Source organism: Ixodes scapularis, unplaced genomic scaffold (assembly GCF_016920785.2).
Source record: "Ixodes scapularis isolate PalLabHiFi unplaced genomic scaffold, ASM1692078v2 PGA_scaffold0__279_contigs__length_252992795, whole genome shotgun sequence".
Taxonomy (NCBI): domain Eukaryota; kingdom Metazoa; phylum Arthropoda; class Arachnida; order Ixodida; family Ixodidae; genus Ixodes; species Ixodes scapularis.
In genome coordinates, this window is record NW_024609835.1 from 188,531,817 (window position 1) to 188,539,116 (window position 7,300).

Genomic DNA, 7,300 nt, shown 5'->3' on the forward strand with positions numbered 1-7,300 from the left:
TTAATGATCGAAGTCGTGCAACAAATTACTTCTGTTTCTGTGTCCCTTCAAATAATATTCCTTAAAAATTACGAGATTGACACGTTAAAAACCTTCGTAAGGGTATCGTACCTTTCCTTTCACTCCTCCTTTCTATGGTTCGTGTTTATTTATTGATAAACGTTTGATTATTTATTGTTTCTTTACAAACCTGCCGAAGCTGCAAATACGTCATTGGGCACATCGTCGCTAGAATAACTCAAGACAACTCGTCAAAATATGCTATTGGGTGGTGAAGATTGCGATTAATAAACATATTACAACAGTGAAAGACGTTTACAACACCCTGTAACTCTGAATGGGAGCCCAGCTCTTGAGGAGGAGGAGGGAAGGGTACAGAGAGGAGGGTATCCCCTCTTCTCCCCTCATCACTTCCTCATCACCTCCTCATCCTCCCTGCCACTCCTCCTCCCTCCTCTTTCTCCTGCTACCCCTCGCCCTCCTGCTCTCCCTCTCCCCTCCCCTCCTCCTCCCTCCTCCTCCTTCCCCCTCTCTTCCCCTTCCCCTTTTCCTCTTCTCCGCGCGTTGCATCATGGAAATTGTGCCATAATGCACCGCGCTGGAACCTCGTGACGTCAAAGTTTCCCGCGCTGTGCATTATGGGACATTTCCCATAATGCACTGCGCGGTTACGCCGACGGCGACGGCGACGCCGACGCCGCTCAAGCCGAAAACGGGTGCCTAAGAGCTGCGCACTACTATTTTATGGAGCCGTTTTTTTTTTTTTAGGAATAACTACCTTCCCTTCCAACCTCGAAGCCTTCCGAAAAACTGTTTAGCCTCGTGGCTCCATAATGACTCTCTCTGAACCTGCACAGCTCACTCTTTAACAATACGACCTCAGGATTAAAGTATTGTTTTCAATTGAAATTTAAAATGAGCGGTGAGACTTATGAGATATTTATGTCATCACGCTACTTATAGCAATTTCATCTACGAAAGTGAAAACAAAATATCTGTAAGGTATCTGGTGTCCTTGGAAATCTGAACAGACTTTGGGACCGAATGCGGAATCGAAACAAAGTTTAAACTGCATCCTATTTAAATCACGTATCTTAAATACTATCAGCAACACCTTGTTTGTTATGCAAACTGAGTCAGGAATAGTCATTAGCCGCAAGTAATATGACTGTGGAAACAGGTACACTCATTGTTTTTTTTTTTTTGTGACTAAATTTATGACAAGGTAGTGGATAAAAACTTCACGAGAACCGATAATTTACCTCTTCCGATCTTGTAACACATAGTACTGCTGTTTTGATATCAATACTTCAAGAAACGTTTACAATATAATTCAGTCGTAAAATATGCCTTTACTCTTTGCAAAGCTGTTGACTGAAATTTCATGCGGCTAACTTCTACGAGCAGGGTGTGCAAACGCCGTTAGGGCTATATGATAAATTTCTAAACCTTTACGGTAATTCTCACGACTTAACGATTAAAGCTTGTATGTTAGAAAACAAAGGAATATAACTCTTCTCGAAAACGTGGTTTTTAGCTGGATTAGCTAATCGCAACACGCGACTGAAACCGTTCGTATAACTAGAGTACATATAATTATCTGAATGAAACCTATCGCAATATTTTAAAACAATGAAGATTTATAATACATCAAGACGCCGCAATAGGCGAGAAATATATCCAGGAACATCTTTAGTGTACATCTAAAATAGAGTAGGAATTGCTTTCTATACTACTGACCCGTCTTTTTTTTAAACTGATATAGAAGCCACAATTTTAGATAAGTAAGTGCTCTATCAACATCGGATACGCAGTGTATCGATATGAATAGCATGGTATGAATGCATTAATTTCAAAGCTTGAACACGCTTAGGGAGTACGCGAACATTCGGTTGCGCAGCTTTTATCGGATCATATTCGTTTTCTATTAGTTTATGTAAAGTCTATAGCGGCCAGACAGAAAGGTCATGAATTCATTCAGAATACACGAGTTGTTTTTCATAAAGTTAACCATAAACAATACTACTTTTTTTCTTGTATAGTTTTAAGACATCTAAAGATTCTCGAAACATTTTCTAATAGTGCCAAAAAAAGTTTATTTTTTTTGGTTCTGGGAGGGTCAACAAGCTTTCAGCGGCTATTGCATTTGCGAAGCATCACGATCCTCAAATTCGTGTTGACACAAACCGAATAATATTGACAAAATAAAATAAAAAATATCAAGAACCTGACATATTTACCACAGAAAAAAAGTATCCTGTCCGCACTCCCGCCATGGTGCCTAGACTCTCCGAGAGTGCGCAGTCCTAACGAAGCAAGCAAGGTCTTCTGGTTTAAAAGCCTGGAGACAGATGGGCATGACTACCAACGTAAGAGGAATTTGAGAGGTAATGGTATTTGAAAAAACACGATGGCAGAACAAAAGTTGTATCGTAACTAAATGTCTCAAACTTGAGTGAAATGCTATTTTATTAGCTTTTGAATGCGTAAAATATAATAAATTCGCTCCCCCTCCCAAGCCGAAAAAAAGAAAATCTAGGCGAACAATATAAAATCGCTTATGAGATAACAAATATGTGCGGCTTCTTGTTCGGGAGGCTTGCTTTTCCTATACAATTAGGTGAGGACCAGTATACACTAGAAAAAAAAAACACGGTCAAGCCAATAAGACATGGGGTGTTTCGCACGTACATCAAGTAGCTGCTTAATTTTGTGAAAATTTTAAACGCATAGAAAAATAAACACTTTTGTATATCAAACTGTTTATATTTTCATATTTCCACGCCCGTGCTTCAGGTAAAAAAAAAGTTACTTATGTTTGCATATTAACACAAAACATATAGAAAGTAATAAAAACATATTTACTATGTTTTAAGAAGAATACGTACCAACTCGCCTAATTATTCATTCCGTTAAATAGTAGGTTTCGTATAACTTACCAGGGTAGGATTAAAATGCTTCCTTCTGCCATTAACCAATTAACTGCGTTCCACATTTTTCTGAGCTTTACTTAGACCATGTATTTATTTAATCGTATGTCCTTAGTAGGCTACGTGCATATACACGGCTCTGGATGGAATGTGACAAAACATCTTGTAATAACAACACTCTCTGCTAAAAAACAAAAATGTGAAATAGTAAAAACTCATAATAAGATGATTTTGGACGATAATTAGGGGCATGAAGTTCAACAAAATACCCTTTTATGAATACAATACACTCACCGATACGTAGGGTGAGTGTCGATGTGCTTTCTATGTGATATATAACGAGTGTCCCAAATAGCGACCAGTATCTTTAAATCGACCGCAAAATTCGGTTTCTTAAACTATCGCGCTATAATTTTGTGCCGCGTTTCCCACAGATGGTGCATATTTTTTTTTCGTAAAATTTGCTAAAAAACGAACTTACCCGAGGAAAAAGTGAAGAAAGAAAAACGCTAAACTCTTTGAAAACGCAGCAAAGCCACCGGTCTTCAAACAATACGGCGCTGTTTCGCACAGGGGAGTATATATATATATATATCAGTGTGTCGAACCGAAAAAAATACGGGTTCGGTTACGGTTCAGGTTCAGGTAAATTTATTTTGTTCCGGTGCAGTTCCGGTTTGATTAATTCAATCCGCGAAGGGGTTCGCGAACCGGTTCGGGGCGCTGAACCGGTTCGCGAACCGGTTCGGAAATTATAAATGACAAATTGCAACATCAAAATAAATTACAAATAAAACATCTGAAATCAGCACATACGAAACAGGATACATCGTAGTGTAAGGCTCAGGGATTTCTACCAGGAATGGTTTCTTTATGTGCACTCAAAGGTTACCTCGCCGACGTTTACGCATTCGGACTTCATCTAATTGGGTCCGACGCAGTAGCTGTAAAATCCGCGACCTCCTTAAAAACCCATTTACAAGTAGACTCGCTAACTATCCCGCCACCTCGGCGTCTAAGCAATTGAAGGAACAGTGGGGAGAAAATACAGCTTTCTTTATTTGAACTAGCCTTCGGTAACTCAAATTAGACTCTTAAAGAAGTTTACATTAAACAAGATAAGGAAATATGAAAAACACTAAAAACACAAACACAAAACACATTATCAAACTCCGCAGCCTTTTCTTTTCTCATTCCGATGGAAGCAAGCTTCAAGAACTCGCGCGTTCTAGAAACGTGTTATGAAATGAGCACACAGCAGCATTTAGGATTTACGAGATTGTAGGGAAATAAAATCTCGTTACGCGATTTTTTTTTTTTTTGCACAGCCTTCGGAATTTCTTTCTTCCGTGCAAGCCGCGACCAGCGCAATACTGGTTCCTATGTCAAGATTCATGGATGCAGCGTTTGTCAGGATTCATGAATGCAGCGTTTGTATTCCTAAGACTGAGTGGAGAAGAAAAATATGTAAGCGAGGTGTGTGTCAGTTGACGGCCCTTAAAGAACAAATGGCATTGATAGCACATTCATTGTCAACAGCGCGTGGCCGAACCGTTTTGACATGAGCCGGTAACCGTTATTTTTTTCCGATTCAGTTCCGGTTCGGGTTCATCGCAATAACTATATAACGGTTCGGGTTCGGGTTCAGTTCCGGAAAAAATACCGGTTCGGTTCCGGTTTTCGGTTCGGTTCGGTTCCGGTTCGACATCCTGATATATATATATATATATTCTGACACAACCGACAAATCAAACCAAGCTTGCTTTCAACATTCATCAGTCCGTACCTTAGGTGCTGTTTGTCACGCATTTTGAAGATGTAGTAATTAATGCTGTTCAGCCTTTCTAGGTCGTGGACGGGCCTTCATTTGTGAAGTTACTTAAAACAGCAGGTCCAGAACAGGAACGTGCTTGCGCGTCCAATGCTCATGACATGTCTTAAAGTGGGCTTCGATGGATTGAAAGAGAGTTTACGCTCGACGCTTCAAGAGCTCCACTTTGTGTAAGTCGCCGCAGACTGTTAACTGGACCCCTTCCACAGGAACGTTGCTTCTTAGCTCAATTGCTATCTATTTAGAACCATATGAGCGACAGTTGGTCTCCGCAGTTTTGTTTTTGAGGCAATGTGCTGTTTTGTGTGTATTTTTGAACCATCCATAGCTGTCCCAAACAAAAAAGATTACAGTGCTTCATGCTCCACTTCCAAACTTGAAGGAATGCCAAACGCAAGCGCGCTCGTGGGACAGACGGATTATTATATGATTGGCTTCGGCCTCACTGCTTTTGCGATTCGTATCGCAGGGCATCTGGAGAGGTAAAATGTGGAGCCTAATGTCGCGGCGTCGGAGTTATTTCAGCCCGAATATGATACTAATATCCTCAACATTCTTGGCTTCTGGCCTTGAATGTTGGGCACATAGCCTCAAACAATTCTGCGTCCCCTTTGAGTTACCAGTTTATTCAAATACATGATTTTGTTTAATAGGTATAACATTCGATTTTTAAAGTTTAGTTATTTGTAAAATATTTTTGTTAATAGTGTTTCAATAAATACACAAGCAATTTGTTTTACCACTATCTACGAGGCCGCATTTTTCTAAATATTGGTTGTCCGCGCACAATCCCGTCTTTATAGAATAAGACAAATATCATTTATGGTTTAGCGAACCTAGATATAGATCGCAATTGATAGTTCTCTTAGAGATAACTTTCGGAGATCTTACGTGGCAGAGACAGTGCTGTGGCTGGACCCGACAAATTTAGAAAGAAAATACGCAGTCTTGACTTACCGCCGTATGCGTCTTTAGAAAACGCCACGACACTAGAGGGAGTAATCGAGATCGACCTACCAGGCAAGTTTATAAAGGTTATCACGGACACTGGGCCAATTTTAGTGAACTTTTTTTGGTAAGTCGGTCTTACATTTGTTTTAACTGTGTTTCTCCACATACCTATATATTCCTGAAACTGTGGAGAATCTTTGAGAACCAAGACAGCGATTAAGGCTACGATAATTGTGAGCCCGTTAAACGATGTCTTCTTATCGATAGCGTCGAAGAAGGTAGGTATACCTCCTGCCACCACAACACCGGTGCTCTTCACACACTTTGAACCGCATCGCTGCCGTTGACGCGGCTCGTGCAGACGGTGCTGATCAAGAATACTCCTCAAGTAAACAAAGTTTGTTCACCAAGTGCCAGACACTCTGGGACGAGCAGGGACAGGCCGCGCAAGCAGGCGCGCAAGCAGTTGATCTGATCAAGGTCCACTGCGGAACCTATGTACATCGGCCAATGTTACCAAGTGGAATTCTACATTTAAGGCCATGGACGCTATAAACACGTTTATAAAAAAGTGCACAGACATTGACGTCATTTTCCGAAAGCTAGGATTTCTCAGGCTGTTGCCATTTCACGAGCATAGCTTCATCAAGGAGTAAAGGAAGTTAGTCTAATTTAGGTATTTGTTTTCACTTTATTGGTACAGCGTCTGACGTTTTATTATAGCTAACGAATCATGTCTGATGCGCTCTTATTGTTCTGCAAGTTGGCAACCACGCTCACAGCGGGTATTGGCTTTCCACGTTAGATGCTCTCATAAAGATGATTGAGAATGAGCAGGTGGCTTGCTTGTGCTACTGAGAACGTCTAGCTGAATCTATTTTGGCTTCAGATCACCGAAAAATGTAAGGTCGATTGCGAGAGTGAAAACGGTAAAACCGTCTGTTGAAAGGCTTTATGATCGATGTTCCCGCGGAGTAGTACATTTCAAAATTTTTGGCTTACGACTTCCGCTGTCCACCGCGGGTGATCGACGAAACGAATTATTGTTTTTACTCTGCGGTGTTTAATAACATCGCACGAACGGAGATCTCAGTCGAGATTGGACGTGCCATTCTTTGCCACGCTCCTCCTGGACACGGGGAATTCCCCCAGAGGGTCGTGCGCCTTAACGGGTTAAATACGTGGGGCGATCGGAGCGCCTACAAGTTTCGTTCATTGGGGTCTGGAGAAGCGGTTATTTTGCAATTATAATGTAAATTCCGCTGGTATAGGTTTCAGGGTGTGATGAATCGAAAACACCTGGTAGTTGCCATTGTACTGCTCCCGAGATTCAGTGTGTTGTGGGCTCTGGATGAAGTCAAGCGAAATGCGGCCCTCGGTGCCGTCAAGAACGAGGTGACGGTCTGTTTGTGGCTTGTCGACTCATATCATCAGAACCCTGCTTCCGCTCAAAAGCGAACACAGCAGAAAATAAAGATTTCTTTGAAAGCATATTTACAAATTCGCGCATTTGCGTGTCTTGCGGGGATGACATGCTTTCGCGGTACCTTCTGGTGTTACACAACTTTGCATTGGCAGAGTTAAAACA

General features: G+C 41.2%; 1 pseudogene; it reads left to right on the top strand.

Annotated features, from left to right (window-relative positions):
* Nucleotides 1–4,857: 4,857 nt before the first annotated feature.
* On the top strand, nucleotides 4,858–6,570 carry LOC121837875 (annotated as a pseudogene).
* The last annotated feature ends 730 nt before the right edge of the window (nucleotides 6,571–7,300 follow it).